This window comes from Rattus norvegicus, chromosome 6 (assembly GCF_021556685.1).
Source record: "Rattus norvegicus strain SHRSP/BbbUtx chromosome 6, alternate assembly SHRSP_T2T, whole genome shotgun sequence".
Classification (NCBI taxonomy): domain Eukaryota; kingdom Metazoa; phylum Chordata; class Mammalia; order Rodentia; family Muridae; genus Rattus; species Rattus norvegicus.
This window is the reverse complement of record NC_141539.1, coordinates 41,747,501-41,766,270: the sequence shown is the minus strand read 5'-3', so window position 1 is coordinate 41,766,270 and position 18,770 is coordinate 41,747,501. Positions and strand designations below refer to the sequence as shown.

Below are 18,770 nucleotides of genomic sequence, written 5' to 3'. Positions count from 1 at the left end.
AAACTCTCCATCACACATTCCTGCCTCCTGTTGGCCCGAAGCATGGAGTTAGCTAATCTGGCCCTGAGCCAAATACATAACCTCTTACCCTTTAAGTTGCTTCTCTCAGGCATTTGTCACATGGATGAAAAACTAGATTGCAATGGCTATTCTTAGTTGTCTACTTGACAACATCTGGCATTAACTACAACTCAAAAATGGCTGTGCACACCTGTGCCAGGTTTTTGCTTAATTAAATCATCAAAATGGGAAGATCCACTTGCAATCCAGATCTTTGCAGTGGGAAAACATGCCTTTAATCCAGATCTCTGGAGATATGAAGACTGGGCTACATCTTCTGCTGGAAACCTAGATAAAGGAAGAGTTTCTCTTGATGCCTGCTTGCTCTCACCCTCACTAGCAACTCCATTTTCTCATTGGCATTAGAGCCTACTTCTTTAGGGTTCCTATGTATATGGGAGACCAGACGAGATATCCAGCCTCGTGGACTAAACAACTCCTGGATTCTTGGACCTTACATTTATAGGCGGGCATTGTTGGATTAGCTGGACCACAGCCTGTAGCTTATTCTAATAAATGCGAGAGAGAGAGAGAGAGAGAGAGAGAGAGAGAGAGAGAGAGAGAGAGAGAGAGAGAGAGAGAGAGAGAGAGAGAAAGCTGAATAGTTGACCCTACAGAAGTAGAGAGCTTGATAGGTGGCAGAACCTGATAAAGATGTTGGAGAGGTAGTGATGGATAAGGGTAGTCACAGAACATAGGGGCTCTTGAAGAGCAAAGATAATGTTAATGACCCATGGTAGTTAGGACAACTGTGGTTGTCTATGTGATTTGGATATCTTGTAAGTGGAAAGGGATGTTCCAGCACATAGAGTGAAAATGACCAGTATGCTCATCACTGTGATTGGATGCATTGTGTACATGTCTTGAAATGCCGTACTCTAGAAGTATACTACTACTTTTGAGTACTTAATGAATGTGAATAATCTAAAGGAAGGAAGGGGAAGATTAGGACCAAGAGACACACAGGGGAAGCTGGCTATATGAAGACAGAAGGAGAGATTAGAAAGATTTAGCCATAAGCCAAGGAATGCCTGCAGTTTTCCGTACTCGGAACAGGCAAGGAAAGATCATATACTAGTTAACTGGGATGAGCAAGGTGCTTGATTTTGGATTTCTAGATTTCAGAATAAATTTCTTTCGTTTTAATTCACCTAGTTTGTGATACTCTGTTACACGGCCATACAATAGGGGGCATACTTAGAAATACAAGCAGAGAGAATCCCCCCTCTCCTAGCTGATTGGATTCTTCTAGGTGGTCTAGGCAATGCACACAGCATAAACTATTATATCGGAAGACAGGAAACAAAGATCCATTTGTCTGCGGATCTCTGCGTCTAGAACACTTAGAGATGCTGCCTGAGCACTGAGGACATGGCAAGTTTCACAACCCCTGAGTTCAGTCAGCGACTCACAGGAAGGGGAGTGGCCCACTCACAGCGCTAGGTGTATCCGACACAGAACAGAACAGCATTCCCTTCCCGATGATTGAACTTGGGGTTTCCATCACATCGTGCATTCCAGCATTTCTATCCCCTCCGGAAGTCTTAAATCGTGGGGAGGTTGTCTTTCTCATCTTATTTTACTTCCTTCTCTGCCCCTTTCTTATTGATTACGGTTCTCCTGCAGATTTCCCTCTGTATCTATGAAATTGATTTGAGGAACCCCAAGACTCCCAAGTCCTCAGATATCTAAGTATCTTGAGGTGACACAGTCCTATATTTGCACGTAATGTAACATGCATTTTCACGTGTTTTCACCCATGGAAGTGGAGTTTTCAGGTTCGGCCAAGCTGTCTGTAGTTTGATTATTCCCTCATCTCCGGAATTCCTCTCCTTAGACCAGCCTTTCCTGCTATTATTTTCAATTACATCACCATCTTTCCACCTTCAAGTCTTTTGTGAACACGATTATCAGCTTATTTAAGAGGGTGAAACTCATTAAGCCACATTTCTGCCTCACTTTCTTCAATCATGCATTTTACATGCACGCACTAGTGCATTCCCATGCACACATGCACATACGTGAGCGTTCATGGAAATTCAGTCTCCTTCCATCTTCCTGTCTTGTATCTCTACGTTGGTTTTCTTCATGATGCCAATATGGCTGCAGAGATCCTTTTACGATTCATACTTACCTTCTTTTTCTGCCCAGAGGGAGAATGACAGATGGGTTGTTTGGGGGAAAAAATAGTATCAATTCATAGGCTCCCTCCTCCTCCTCTTCCTTCTTTGAAATAGGTCTCACTGTGCAGAGCCCTAGCTGGCATGGGACTCTCTATATAGACCAGGCTGGCCTTGAATTCACAGAGATCTGCCTGCCTCTGCCGCCCAAGTGCTGCCCAAGGTGTGCACCACCCTGCTGTGCTCAGGGCTCTCCTTAAGAACTAACAGCGAGCCTCCCTCAGATGCTGGCAGACTGCTAGCTCCTGAGCTACGAACTCAACTGAAGGAGCAATGCATGTGTGTCATACGGACGGATGTCCTCAGGATGGATGAATGTCTCAGATGCGTTGACATCTGTCGGGGTGGACTGCTGCTCTTGTTTGGGTCCGGAATGTCCCCCAAAGGCCCATAGGTTAGAACAATGGTTCTCAACTTGGGGGCCATGACGCCCTTTTGGGGGGAGTCAAATGACCTTTTCCCAGGGGTCACATATCAGGTACCCTGCGTATCAGATATATTCATATTACAATTTATAATGGTAGCAAAATTACAGTTATGAAGTAGCAACAAAAATAATTTTATGGTTGACAACCATTGGGTTAGAGGCTTAATTCTTAGTCTCTGGTGCCTCTGGATGTCTTCGTGTCATTAAGGGCATGGCTTTCCAGGAGATGTAGGGCGTTGGGTTTCATTCCCTCCTTTCTCTTAGCTACTTGGCTATGAAGTAAGTAGATTTTCTTCCCATTTACTCCACCATGATACACGGTGATAGGCCTAGACAACTGAGGGAAAACCCCAGAACCCATACTATAAGTAACTCTAATAATTTAATCTTCAGGAAGCAGATTAAAGGAGTGTACTGAATAGGTTTGTGTCAACTTGACATAGGCTAGGTCATCTGAGAGGTAGGAACCTTAATTAAGAAAATGTCCCTCGGGGCTGGAGCGATGGCTCAGTGGTTAAGAGCACCGACTGTGCTTCCAGAGGTCCTGAGTTCAATTCCCAGCAACCACATGGTGGCTCACAACCATCTGTAATGAGATCTGATGCCCTCTTCTGGTGTGTCTGAGGACAGCTACAGTGTACTCATCATATATACATAAAAAATTTAAAAAAAAAAAGAAAATGTCCCTCAATATCTGGTTGTATGCAAGCTTAGGAGGGCATTTCCTTAATTAGTGATTGATGGGAAAGGGCCCAGGCCATTGTGCCACCCCTTGGTTGGTGGAACTGGGTTCTGCAAGAAAGCAGGCTGAGCAAGCTATGGACTGGAAACCTCTCCTCTATGACCTCTGCATCAGCTCCTGCCTCCAGGTTCCTGCCCTGTTTGAATTCCTGCCCTGACTTCCTCAGTGATGGACTAGGATATGGAAGTGCAAACTAAAGTAAACCCCTTTCTCCCTGAGTTGCCTTGGTCTTGGTGTTTCAGTAGAAATCCTAAGACAAGGCTTTCCATATAGCCAGGATCAACTTCCGGAGCCAGGACTAAGGTGAATCTGTCTTCTCCCATGATAGCCCTTCATGTAAAGTCAGCCACCTGGCCTTTCCCAGCTTTCTGGTGGCATGTGAGAAGGCTAACGAAGTCACAGTATTACATCCCATGGGATGGTGACCCCTTTCTCTTTACAGTCTTTAACATAAACATCACGAACTCATGGCATGTTCTGGAACCTTCTCAATACTCCTTATACATCCTACCACTCTATGATGGTCAACTAGAATTTCCTTACTTCTGTCTTGTTGCATCCACTGTCATCTCTGTGAGTAACTGATTCTATCCATCTCCCATAACACTGGCTGAGGAGTGTAAGCACCTCAGAAGAGGTGGGCCAAGGCCAAGGCTGCCTTTCTCATACCAGGCCCTAGTGATGTGGAGTATCTTGTACATCATAGGTGCTCATTAAAAATGCGATGAGCAAACTAATGTAATAAGTACAATGGCAAAGAACAGAACCATTCGACTCCCCCCCCCCCAAAAGGGGATCATGACCCCCATCTGGAGAACCATTGTTCTAACCCATGGGCCTTCAGGGAACTTTCCAGACCCAAACAAAAGCAGCAGCTCAGCCTGACAGAGGGCCATCGTTGCCAGTGACAACTTTATATGAATGTATACATGCTCGTGAGTATGTTTATACTTTTTAAAAGATTTATTTTACTTACTGTGTCTGAGTGTTTTGTCTGCATATCTATCATATGTGTATCTGACACACTTAGACATCAGAAGAGGCCATTAGATTGCCCAGACTGCAGTTTCAGATGTTCGTGGGCTGCCATTTGGGTGCTAGGAACAAATCCCAGTTCTTTTGCAAGAGCAACAACTGCTCTTAATTCTGAGCCCCATGTTGAGCTCTGATACTTTTTATTGATGGGTTTATGTATTCTGTTTTTTTTTCTGAACTGACACCATAGCACCAATATCTATATACCTATATCTATATATGAAATTCTTTATAAATAAGGTTATATAATCTAACCCAAGAAGCTGCTATGCAGGCTGATGGGAGAGAAAAATTATTAGAAATCTATAGTCTGACCTTTCTGGGAATTCTGGGAACTAGAACACCAACTTACCAGGCAATAGATGCCCAGTGTTACAATAGTGACATCACTGTTTTGGGGATAACCAATTGCTTTCTGAATAAATTTGAGGCCTGCTCCACAGAGGAGAATTCATACCTGGAACTATAAAACCTGGTCAAAAACTTGTGTCTGGGGTGGTCATAGGCCCTATGGGGAAACCTGTTGTTTTGCTATATGGACACATTATCAAAACATACCTTGTAAATATTTATGTTAATATCCACAGATCAGTGTTGCTCTTAGTTTTAGTCAAGGTAGCATAGTTTGCAGTGATAACAGTAAATGAAGAGATTCATAGCTATTCAAAGTGCTACTTAAGTGATGATTGAGACATTCATTGGGACAGCTGTTGAGCCCTAAATGGGACATCTTTATTCCTCCACTCCAGAGGTTAGGGTACATGGAGGGAGAGGATGTACAAACAATGTAAAATCTGGAAGATGGGAAGGAATGATGCAAATGCTGTCTTCTGGACATGACAGTCCATTGTACCCACGGACCCACAGCAACAGTGACTACATGTATGTTACCTTCATAAGTCTGGACCCATTAACATTTCCTCACTGATTGGGGAGGAGTTAATATGGCTCCACTCCTGAGAGAAGAACTGTAGTTAGTGGTTGGTTGGGAGAGCAGGGTCATAGTCTTTAGTATGTAGCTACTAGTAAGTTGCCCTTGCTTAAGTAAATAGCTCACTACTAGCCCCAATTAAAGGCAGTGGGTCACAAAAGGAAACAAAACAAACATAAAATATGAAGCAGGAAGGGGACTTGTTGAAGGTCAGCTTGTTCAAGTCAAGGGAAGGGGTGAGATACGAAAGGTAATGGGGAAGGTACAATTAAAGGACCTTTCATTTGTGTTGGAAATTGTGAAAGAATAGACAAGTTAATTTTCCTTTAAAAGTGGGATATGGAGGCCAATGGTGGGCACTGAGCATCCTGCTCTATCACCCTCCACATTAGTCCTTTGATAAAGGGTCTCTCATGAACTTGGAGCTAGGCTGGTAGCCCGCAAGCTCCACTGACTTTCCTATTTTTATGCCTCTGCAATACTGAGGTTGAAGCATGTGTGTAGTCAATCCCAGCATTTTACATGGATACTGGGGTTTGAACTCACATCTTCACATTTGTGTACTAAGCACCTTTACCTACCAATAGTCTTCTCAGTCAACATTCTTTTATACAGAACTGTGTCTATATTTCAGGTTCAGCATATTCTTGAAAATGGTGCATTTCCTATGTACTGTAGAACACTGTTACTCACTGTTTTAGGCCAGAGAGAAGACCCCACAGGGACCTGCAAAGCAAAGTGAGAACAACCTTTAAGAATGACGTGCACTCTTAACCTTTGTCCAAAAGCAATAACAGGATCCTAAAAATGTCCTTTGCATCTAGTTAGCATTGAATACAGTACTCTACTGTGTAATCTTACACAGTATTATTCATTTTCAAATTCTCTGAGACTTGGAAGATGCAGCAGTTCTTGGGCCAGAAGGATGGCTCAGTATATAAACATACTTGTCCAGAAAGCCTGCTGGCTTGATTTAGTTCTAGAATTCATATAAAAAGCAGGATGCCGTAGTACATATTTGTAATCCCAGAAACCCTAGGGCAAAATGGGAAGCAGAGACAGAATTGTCAGGAAGCTTGTGAGCCAGCTGGGCTAGAATACACTGTTCAGTGGCAAATAACAGAGACCCTGCCTCAGGGAGAAATATGAGAACTTAGAGATCTCTGGGAAGTTCTCCTCTGATCTTCACGTGTTCATACACACACACACACACACACACACACACACACACACACAGCACATATACACATAACACATACTTGTACTACATATACAAATACTACAAACAAATATGCTACACATACCACATTATTGTACACACACCAAACATACTGCATATATACTATACATCATACACACATACTACATACACATACTATATGCATACTACATACACACAGTACATACACACTCCATATATATACTACATACTATATAACATATATATACTACACCCCATATACACATACCACAGATACACCCCTAATACCGCATAAACATACCACATATACATATATAAACAGTAATACACACACTACATATATAAATACTACCCACACATACTATACACACATACTACATATACTACACCTTGCTACACGAACATACTGCACACACACTCTACAAGCATACTACATACACACTATACATACATTCTACATGTTACCTCCACATACTACCTCATACGTATTACACACACTATACAAATATATCACAGACTACACATGAATATTAATACACACTACATAAATACATATAATACATTACCAAACACACCACATACTGCACATCTACTTTGTACACACTACCCCCACATACTATATGCATATATATCATAGATAGTATACACACACTACAATATGCCATGCATACATACACACTACCCATATATATTATATACACACTACATACATACTATACAAACACTACTTACAACTGCACATGCACTACCCATACACGTTACATACAAACACACTATACACACTACACAAAACACTACAAACAGAAACACTACAAACATTTTATATACATATCTCCACATACTATACAAACATACTACATACACACTACACATACACTCTACACACACTATCCACACATTACATACACACAATACATATAGACTGTACATACCTACTATCCAAACACTACACACCTTTCCATTATACATACTCACCACATATACTACCCACATATACTACTACATACACATTACATATGCACACATACTACAAACATACACTATGCACACTACACATACTATATACACTACACATACACACATACCACACACACACATACACACTATACATACTACCCATACACACATACATACTATACATACTACCCATACACACATACTACCCCTAGACACTCCATACACACATACTGTATTCATACTAGACACACACTACAAACTCACACACTTTAAAAATATAGTGATTCTCTATCACAGTGTCACAAATAACATTTCTGTGGTTCAATTTTTAAAAAAGACAACAGCTTGCCCTTTGTGTTTTCCAGTTCCAACCCCCACGCTCCCTCACTTCATCTTTTACGCTTCTTTTTTTTCCTTCCAGCCACTATTATGAAGGAGAGATACCTATGTGGTTCATGCTGCACTGTGAATAAGACGAAGTTTGGGATAGAATCACCAAGGAGGTAAAAGCAAGTTTACCGTAAGTCAGATTAGCACCTCCTGAGGCTCTGGGTAAAAAAAAATATATTCTTTAATTTTCTTCTTTTTTTTTTTCAAGTTTGTTTTTCCCTTCCATCTTTTCCAAATAAGCCCACAGACTCAAAGAACGTTCTGGACCTCTTGGTTTGCTCCCTTTTCCAGCAGCTGTATGATCTGTGGCCACCCATACCCAACATTATTTTCTCAATGAGAGTCTCAGGAGATGTCTGCCTTATATTGCACAAAAGCCATTCACCCATTCATCTCCAATGTGCGTTCTCTGTGTGTATGCGATCCCGGGTTGAAGCTGGTCACTGGAAACCCAGAGAGGGAAGATCAAGCCTATCCTCAGGGGGCCTACACTCTAGGGGGGAAGCAGACAGAGCTTGTAATTAGGAGTCACCACAAAGGGGACAGAATGCCTTTCCAGAGCTCTCCCAGGCAGTGAAAATGGAGTAAGATCCCAGAGGAGGAGGAGGCTCCTGAGGGAGGTCTCAGAGCTGCGGGAGTCACAGAGACAATAGCACGCTTATGTTCTCTGCAAGCTGGCCACACGCATCTCCTGGTTGCATTGTTTCTGGTTCAAATCCTACTGCTTTATTTAGAAGCCTTGGGTCCTTAGATGGAAAACTTAGGAAATAGCAGGGGACAGTGTGAGCTCCCAGGTAGGAATCAGAATGCCCTAGATTGGAAGTTCCGCTCTACCTCTTTCTTGTTGTGTGAACCCCCAACTCTCAAAGATTCAGTTTCCTTCTCTGCAAAAATAAATAAATAAATAAATTAATTAATTAATAGAAAGACTAGTGAGATTAATTTAAAAGCATAAAGCCCAAGAAGGGTAGAGCAGAGAGCCTGCATCATGAAGTGTTCACTCCAGGGTATAGTCATGATGCCCTTCTGTATAGCTCACCACATTAAACTCTGTACTTTTTCTAAAGACTCCTGATAGAAAAGGGGTAGGGGTAACACCTAAATCCTGCCCTGCCCTCTGTGAACTGGTGACCCCTCCCTGGTCACGGAAGCAGGCAGGTCATTTAAAAAATGTAATTTTCGAAATGACATTCTTCATGCTAAGTCCAGGGCAGGCATGTCCATTCTGCTCAGAGAGAGCTGGGGCAGTAACCCAGAAAGGAGAGGTAGCCCTCGCTTCGCCATTCTGCGGCCCAGGCTGCTGACAAAAGAATTGTGCAAATGAACCTTTAAATCCGTAAATAGTGCCCCCACAATGCCGGGAAGAATGCAGCGGCGACAAAGGGCAATATTCACAGTTTATCTCAGGGTGATGGATCTGAATGGACGCATGAACACGGGTTTGTTAGAGAAAGAGCTGGCCACAGCCCCCCGCCGGGAACCCAGTGGCCGCAGTCTGCAGTGCAAACAGTCAGTCTAAATCCTGAACAATTAGGGGAAACCAAGCTGCCTTTATCTGAACTTCAACTTGTTCTCATGATTGATATGGGAAATGAAAAGTTGTACACTGCTCGGGAAGGGTCTGTTGGCCCTGGCTGCATGCAGGGCCACGGAGAAGGTGTGTGGTGTATATTTCATATACAGAGTGTAAGAAGCACACCACCCAGGTTAGTGGGGGACTGGGGCGGTCCTCAGACTGGCCTGGGGGCATTTACCTAGGTGGGTATTGTTCCCAAGCAATAAAATACGACAGTGGTTATTTCAGTTACATCAAAGTCTCCTTATTTGACTTTGGGTAAGGATTTGCTTTGAAGGTGGGGAGTGCATTAGATTCTCTTTGCCTGGCTTGAGTCTAGTTGGACTCATCTGTCTGGCTCTCAGTTTTGACACCCGAAGAATGGGAATAGGGGCCGTGTCCTGCAAAATGTGTGACAAGCAATTGCTAAGCACAGAGTAGACAGGAAGTGTTCTATTCCGCAGTTCAGTATCTTAGAGTTTGAATTTGCCTTCACAGTGAGGGCACCAGGATGTGTAAATGTGAGCGGGCACCTCAGACTGCTTCAGCGAGTTGGGTGGGGGCATCTATAAGCAAGAAGAGGAATGTAGGCACCCAATGAATGACGTCCAGTTCAAGGCCACGAACAGTGGCATTTACACCTCAGAGTCTTGAATCTCTTCCTCAGGGAGCCATGAGTGGAATCAAGTCACAGGAGGGAGGGCTGGGGTACAAGGAAGAAGTGGGCATGAAAAGATGACAACGTTTGAGTGCCCATTGGTGGGAAGGAAAGTCTCGGACGCTGTGGGCATAGGACCTCCTGGCTGAAGTGCAGGGTTTATGGAAGGGGGAGGTGAGAGGCAGGAGGAATGAGCAGATCTTCAAAGACTTTCACAGTGAGGTAAAGATCTGCCTTTCACCCTGTAGGTAATGGGAAACACCATATCCTGGAGCAGCAGGCTACCCTCTCATATGTTCCATGAGGGGATCTTTTGAGGCTCTGGCCTGCCTGGTGTGGTGCAGCAGTACACAGGCTTGTCCCATGCAGAACCAACAAGGCTCAGTGACATATTCGATGTGGGAGAGAGGTCAAAGGTGGCAAAGGTTGTGAGCCTTTGACTCCTACACTCATTCATTCATTAATGAAACATCGTGGTCCTTTCCAAAATTCCACAGGCTAGCCCACTCGTTGCCAGGAACTTACATAATCAATCACTTAATTACACCGTAGACTCCCGGGGAGGGAAGTAGAAGGAATGTGTACCTTCCAATAAGCATTCTGTTCTCCCAAGCTCACGTGGGAACTTTTCACACTGGTACTTTACCAAAGCAGAAACAGATGCCATCATTCCCTCATCTTCATAGAGGGGGAAACTGAGGCTCAGGACAATTACGTGATTGATTTGCCCAAGCCTGAGCTGGGATTTGAACTGGGTTCTGACGACAAAGCCCTTCACTGTCCTTTATGCTAAATGCCTCTAGTGAGGCTGGCTGGGAGGCACGCAGGCCACAGCACAAAAAGATCGGTGCTCAGGCCACTCTCCGAAACAGACTTCCAAGAACCCTCTTCAAAGCAGCCTGAGGCATTCAGCTCTGCCGGGCATTCACTGTGGAAGTATTTCCTTTGTCCCCACCATCAGAGGTAAGTGACATCTTGAACAGCTCAGGAAGATTAAATAGCCCGGCTCCCTTGGAAAGCTTAAGAAAAGAGTGAGAGAAAGAGAGAGGGAGAGAGAGAAGAAAGGGGCCACGCCGGCCATTATGGAGCTGCCTCCCCCAACCCCTTTTCTGTGAAAGAGCTCCCAAGAAGCGCCATTGGAAGAAGCAGGCGCAGATAAGACTACAATGACAGAGAGCCCGAGAACTCCAGAGAACCCGGGGCTGGGCGCGGTGAATACGGATTACTGCGGCTTGGAGCAGCTGAAGAAAAGGAGAATCCCAGTCAGGATGGAAGTGTGGAATTCCTTTTTTCCCCCTTCCCCTCGGAGACTCCAGTTCACTGCGCAACAACAATGCGAGGTGGGGGGCACTTGACATGCCCCTCTTCCAGGCCATGTTGGCGCCCCATGTGGGGCTCCCGGGGAACAAGGGCGGTGCAAACCCAAACAAAGCCGATTTTAACCCAATAAACTCACCCCACATTCTCAAATAGAAATGCCAAAAGCTTGGGCTTGCTGAGTACCCATCCACTGCCCAAACACAGGGGACAAACAAGGCCTTGGGCTGGACGTGTTTGAACAGCAAAATTCACCTTCTGTAATGCTTGCTTCCTTTTTGTTTTGCTTCAATGAAAGGAAGACTTTGCTAGCAGTTGACAACCTTCCTGCGATTGTGATTATTCTTGTTGTTGAGGTTGGTGGTGCTGAGGATGGAGCTTGGGCCTCGTTCACCCCTCAACAAGCACCGCACCAATGTCTCTTCTTAAAAATACACTATCCTATTTCTTCCCAAACCACACCCTTGGACAACAACACTCATTTGGGAAATGTGCAAATTAGACTGCAAATTACTGGCTCTGAGTTCGAGTTGCACAGCCTACTGATAATTCTGGGAACAATTCCTTTGCTGCTTCAAATTTTGTTTCTCTCTTGCAAAGCTTTAAGCCCGAGCTACAGGTTTTGATCCCTTCGGAGGTCGAATACCAGATATTTTGCATTATATTACAATTCATAACTAGGAAAGTTACAGTTATGAAGAAGCAATAACAACAAAACGAACTTTTGAGACAGGTGTCTCTGTGTAACAACCTGGCTTGTCCCAGACTTCTATAGACCAGGCTGCCTTTGAACTCAGAGACCTGCTTGCTTCTGCCTCTTGAGTGCTGGGATTAACCACTGACCGGCTAACAAAGAAATAATTTTATAGTTGGGGTCACCACAGCATGAGAAATTGCAGTAAAGGGTCAGCTTTAGGAAGGTTGAGAACCACTGTTCCTAGTACTCTATTGCTTGCAATATGCAGCCAGCAGTCTCTTAAGCCTTCTCCACAGTATATAACCCCTGGCAAGAATTTCTTGTGAATGAAGCATGCCAAGTCTGGCTTCTTGGGGGTAGGGAGGAAGTAGCGTAAGGCAATAATTGTCACAGTATTCAAACTGTAAATGCACCTTTTTTTCCAAAATGAACTATTTTCATTATTTCCCATTTTTTGGGGATAAAAATCAGTGCGTTAAAAATCCACCTAGTAATGACTATATTACCCCCCAGTGTCCTTGGGAAATTTACCCCAAAATTCGAGTTTCTGCCCATAAGGTTACCAATGGTTTTGGTTAGAAAAGGTTACCAACCTTTTCTTCAGGTGCTCTAATGGTTTGCCCATCTCTTACCTTAAAAGTAAGCAGGGGAGGTACTGAATCCAGAAATGGGATTTCAGAGGAAGAATGTGTGCGAGAAACTTGAAAGTCATCATTCCCTCTAAGTCAGTTCCCAGAGGGAATAATATGCTTACCAAAATAATAGCAGCCATTTTGGGGTCAGAGGGATGAGGATTGAGTTCAGGTCTTACACATGCCATGCCGGCACTCTAGCACTATGCTACAACCTAATTGTCTAAACTTTTATTTTGAGACAGTCTTGCTCTGTTGCCCAGGTGGGCCTTAAACTTGCGATCTGCGTCCCGCAGCTTCCTGGGTAGCTGCGATTACAGTTTTAACAGATTTTCTCTCTTACCTTTCAGAACTCCTTTCCCCTTCCCCACTTCCTCTTCATTTCACTCGCTTCCCCTTCTTGCTCTTAGTCTCTTCTTGCCTCTCTGAGCTTATGTCCACAGTGGAAAGAGCTCTGAGCAACCTGAAGTAGGAACGTTTCTGTCGCTCTGGAGTCCTTAGGCCTTGGAGCCTGAGCCCAGTGCACAACATGCTAAGTTTCCCTCTGAAGGGGCCCTTGCCCAGTATGTCTCTCTTATGCACGGAGGAGAGGAGTCTTCCAGCAGCTGCTTCATCTCTCCCTTGCTTCCCCTGGCAGAAATTAGGGTCAGAATCTCCTGAGACCATGAACGCTTTCACAGGGGGGGAAAGACAGTGAGCTATGGATAAGACACCATGGTGACCAATGTCCTTCCCATTGCACTCCTCCAGCAGGACAGGACAGTCACAGAACTTCTCTGGGCTTGGCTTCCTAGCTCGAGAGTATGAGTATCTAGGAACTCTGGTGAGGACAGAGAAAGCTCCATGAGGAAGAAAGTGCATACAGGAGGGAGGGTGGATGAGCAGGCTGCCTTCATGGGCTTTGGAGCCTAAGTCTGCAAACACTGCACACAGAGTATCAGGAGGCTGTACCTTGGATGTTTCCTGTATAACATGGGGGAACTGGGACCTCTTCACCAATGCTTGGCTCTTAGAACAGTGCCCATCAGTGGTTACTGCTCATATCCACACAGCCATCTCCCTAGCCCTTAGTATTCTGGTTTTGACATTGCCTTTCTTTGGTACTTAGCATGCTACATGAACTGGCCTTCTTTCACGTGTGTGAGAGAGACTGACGGTTCCCAAATCCTAGCTGTTCATGCCATTCAGGACTTTCTGTTCACTCACCTTGGCAATTGACAACAGGTTTACAAAACTTCTGCCCTGTTCCACATGCTCTCTGGCATTTTTGTGCTAGCCATATTTTCTAATGGGGAAAAGTATTAGTCTCCTTAGCAGCTGATACTGAGTTCTTGCTCTATAAACCGACTTTCGAATGCTTCCACCAATGAAACATCTTATATCAAAAGCATACTCCAGCTGATGTTATGGGGACATGATACATAGTAAGACACTACACTGTGTTCTGAATTCTTTAAGCTATCAGGAATAAACCTATGTAGAAAATACTGTTTTTGACTGAGTGATACAGAAGCACTTAGCCTATGAGATAAGCTAACATTCCTTCCACTGCATCGAGCGAATACGCAGCCTATCTTGTTTTCAATCAAGCCATTGTATAATTCCTTCACAGGGGAAAAAAAAAAAACTAAAAGAGACCAAATACCAAAAGGTATTTTTCTTGTAGAGAAACATAGAGATGTTTTATGTTTGTTCTGGCTCTTCAAAGTAGACACAGAGGAAGAAGAATTGATTGTGAGGTGAGCCAGGGTGACAGCCAGGTTAGGATTTTTGGTTTTGTTGTTGTAGTACTTTTCTCTTTAGTAAGATTCCCCACCCTCTCCTCTCTCCATCTCTCAGATCCTGTGAAATCAGCGTTATGCTTCTCTGAGGATGGGAGGTTTCCTTCAAAGCTTCCCTGGGCACCCCTCAAGCTGTTCTCCACATCCCCTGCAGGTGTGGAAGGAAACTCCTATGGCAGTCATCCGATTGACTTAGCTGAGACTTCTGAAGACTGTGACTGGCTTGTCATTGAGGGTACCTTTATTCGCACAATGAGATCTCGCTTCTTCTTGCTAATTGTAGGGAGAGAGAGAAAGATGGTAGATGGGTAAAGTGCTTGCAGTGCAAACACGAAGACTTAAGTGTGTTCCCCAAGAATGCCTGAAAATTAAATGGGCATGGTAGTCGCCTGTGCTCTTAATCCCCATACTGGAGAGGCAGAGCCAAATGGATCTCAGGCGATCCTGCTAACCTAGAGGAATCAGAAACTCAGGTAAAAAAAATAAGAGACTATGTCTCAAAACAGACTAAGGTGGATGACGGATAGCAGTCCTGAGGCATTACACCCGAGAGTGATCTATCCATATGAACATGTGGACATTCACAGAATCTATTTTAAGGTCAAGGAAAGAGCTATGGTTTTTTTCCAGTTATCTGTTTCTGACTTTCTCCTTTGCTTTTCAGATCCCATTGCCCTTAAGTCTGACTTCTAGGACAGTTCATTTCAGGTCACCAAATGCCAAATTCTCCTTTGTGGCTGTCCTCGTTACAAATCTGATGTCCTCCTTCTTTCTTTTCTGCCACCGCCATGCCATCCAGACTAAGGAAAACCCAGAATCTCTGGGGCCACGTGAGCCAGGGCCACGGTCACATCAGTAAGCACTACATGCACCCAGGAGGCTGCAGGAATGCTGGAGGCACGCGTCACCACAGGATCGACTTTGACAAATACCATCCAGGTTACTTCAGGAAAGTTAGGAGGAGGCGTTACCACTTGAAGAGGAACCAGAGATTCTGCCCAACTGTCAACCTGGATAAATCATGGACGTTGATCAGTGAGCAGACACGGGTCAATGCTGTAAAAAACAGGACTGGAGCTGTTCCCATCACTGATGTTCGATCAGGCTACTACAAAGTTCTGGGGAAGGGAAGCTCCAAGGAATCCCTCATTGTGAGGGCAAAGTCTTCTTCAGCTGAAGAGAAGACTAATGGTATTGGAGGTGCCTGTGTTCTGGTGGCTTAGAGGTTAATTAAATACTAACATTTTCAAGCAAAACAAAACAAAACAAAACAACAACAACAAACCAAGTCTGTTGTCTTGGTCTGGAACGATGCAGGCTCCAGTGGCCAGTTCCTTGTCCTTGAATAGTAATACAAAGTTTTAAGCACAAAGAGTCCTCACTATATCTACAGACTCACCCTCTCCCACATGGTCTTTGGCACTTCTGCCTGGCCTGGGTTCTCTAGCCATGCTGTCATCACCTGGCATGTGTGCCCAGTGTCGGCATTACTCAGAACTTCAGGGACATCAGTGACTCTCTGTTGTTCCCAAGGCCACTGCTGTATCACATCAGCATCCCACAACCCTAATGACCACAGCAGATGCCACAGTCAGCCATGTGGGAAAGAAACTGCCTAGAACCTTCTCACTACTGGACAATTAGCACCTACCTGTGTGGAAGTGATAGGTGGATCATGAAAACTGGTGTGTCCAACTTTCCGACATGTTGCATCATGGGACAATGATCAATCAGATCACAGACCTTAGACTTGTGATCTAGGCTTTACAAGATAGAGGAGATAGCCAGACATTCCAGTTACCTTTGGTCCGTCCTTGCTGCCTATGACCATTCTTGGTCACTTATAGAGTATTGCGAGGTCCCAGAACTGGCCACTCTTTATTTTTCTCCATCTCCCTTTTAAAATTAAAGAGACATGGATGTGATATTAACTTCAGAAAAGCAAACACATCTGTGATTTTTGTGCAGGCACTGTTGTAGGACCACAACCACTGTTTAATTGGAACTAAATGTCTTCATCACCCCAAAGAGAGACCCAACCCTTGCTAAACAGTTGGCCTCTGTTTCCCTTCTTTACCCTCTAGCATTACTGATCTGAGATCCATCTCTTTGAATTTCTCTAGCTTTAAAGTTTCATTTATCGGAATCATGAATCGTGAGCTAGTTCATGTCTGATTTCCTTTACTCAACAGTAGTTTTCAAGATGCATTTATGCTATAATATCTATCAGTATTCCATTCTTCTTCATAGCTGGTTAATAATCTTTTGCATTTATATGATTTGACTACCTGTTTTCTTTACCGATGGACTGAAAGGCTGTTCTACATTTTACCTGTAGTAAATACTTCTAACACTATTACTGTGAACATGGGTCCCTACATAGTTTATGAAATTACCTTTGTCTGTTTGTTGCATGCCTCTCTCTCTCTCTCTCTCTCTCTCTCTCTCTCTCTCTCTCTCTCTCATTCTCTCTCTCTCTCTGTGTATGTGTGTGTGTGCGCGCGCGCGCGCACGTGCGCACACGTGTCTCTGTGTGTCTGTCTATTGAGGCATAGAATAGTTCTGAACTATAGACCTGTGTCTGCCTGGTATGTTGGCTGTGCTGTGTCACAGGCTCATAGCTTAAGGACATTTAGGTAGAATCTAGAAGCTTTAGGAGGTGGGGTTCAGCCGGGGCAAATAGTTCACTGGGATTTATCTTGTTCCAAGCCTCTCCTTTCTGTCTCTGTGTCTGACCCACTGTGAACTGTTGGCTCTCTACAAGACAGACTAAATGCTCTAAAACCATGAGCCAAAATGCATCTCTCTTCCTTGAAGCAGCTTTGCTCAGACATTTTTTTTCACAGTCATGAAAAACTGGCACACTCTACCTAGGCTTGGCCAATGGAGCAGAGAATATCCTTCAGGAAGCTACTCAAAACCTACTGGAAAGGATAGGGATATATATTCTTCGACAGAGAAACAGAGGCAAAGAATTGTGGGAAATCCCCTCTGTGTGTGAGTGTGTGTGTGTGTGTGTGTGTGTGTGTGTGTGTGTGTGAGAGAGAGAGAGAGAGAGAGAGAGAGAGAGAGAGAGAGAAAGAGAGAGAGAGTTCAGAATATAACCCTTCACCTACAAGAACTTTTGACACCTCAGGCATGTTAGAGGCACATCGCTGTAATCCCTTATGTAAAGCCACTCAAGCCAAATGGCTTCAAATTTAGAAGCGTTTGCATTTTAGAAAAAGAAATATTCACTTGCTGCACATTGATTATGTAACACCCCCAGCAGGATCCCGGGAGCATCTTGTAATTAATACCTTAATATTTTTTGCAGCCAAACATACAACTCTGCAAAGTGAGACCTAATGTTTGCACAGATTAAGTGCTGCCAGTGTTTTGTAAGTGACTGTAGCTCAAATCAGGTCTTGTTGCCAAATGTGCTTCACTTTTCTGCTCCTGCCTCCAACCTTGAGGTTTTTAAGATTCTGAAACTGTAGCCAAGGAATCATTAACGTGTATTTTTGGATAGTAAGATGCATTTTTAAAAAAAATAAGTTAGTAGATATAGTCGTTATATAGCATCTATTCTCTATTTTCTTTCTCTGTTTATGGTGTGCATGCATGTACAGGTGCACATGTTTACACGTGTGTGTGTGTGTGTGTGTGTGTGTGTGTGTGTGTGTGTGTGTGAGTGTGTGTGTGCCTATGTGGTGGCCAGGGGACAACTTTAGCTCTCTTTCCTCAGATGATGTACAATTTGGTTTTGCTTGAGAGAGGATCTCTCACTGGCTTGGATCTTACCCAGTAGGCAAGGCTGGCTGGCCAGTGAGTCCTAGGGATCTGTCTGCCTATCTCTGCCTCCTGAGTGCTGGGATTACAGATTTGCACCCCAATGCTTGGCTTGTTTTGTGTGGTTTTCAGGGATTGAAGGCAAGCACTTCACAGCCTGACTCATCCCCGCCCCAGCTCCCTGTTCAGAGTCTTCTAGGCTGTAGCCATACAAGACCTTTCCTAGAAAGCTGAGTGACTTGTTGGATGCTATTTCTCAGCAACTGGAGATGTCTGTTGATAGTCTATCTGTGTGAGAGGGGGACGGGGCGCTTATGGCCTGGCTCTTGCTCCCATGACACTTACAGCCTGGCTGGTGACAACAGATGGGAGTGAGTAGGGTTGTTCTGTGGCATGTGGCTGTGCATCCGAGGCGGCCAGAAGCACTCAGGTGGGC

At 44.2% G+C, this 18,770-nt stretch overlaps 1 long non-coding RNA gene and 1 pseudogene across 4 annotated transcripts in view; one reads left to right on the top strand and one right to left on the bottom strand.

Moving 5' to 3' along the window:
- The window catches only part of LOC134479117 (uncharacterized), a 60,885-nt gene that overhangs the window by 37,008 nt on the left and 5,107 nt on the right, over positions 1 to 18,770 (bottom strand). Inside the window, exons 2-3 of one of the 4 annotated variants that reach the window (XR_015622271.1) lie at positions 16,365 to 16,459; positions 5,957 to 6,101 (exon numbers count right to left, since the gene is read on the bottom strand). The exons of 1 other annotated variant lie outside the window; for it this stretch is intronic. This is a non-coding gene — a long non-coding RNA (uncharacterized LOC134479117). The remainder of the gene's footprint in view (positions 1 to 5,956; positions 6,102 to 16,364; positions 16,460 to 18,770) is intronic. 2 more of the 4 variants (XR_015622270.1, XR_015622269.1) reach the window with 2 other exon arrangements.
- On the top strand, positions 15,331 to 15,811 carry Rpl27a-ps14 (ribosomal protein L27a, pseudogene 14; annotated as a pseudogene).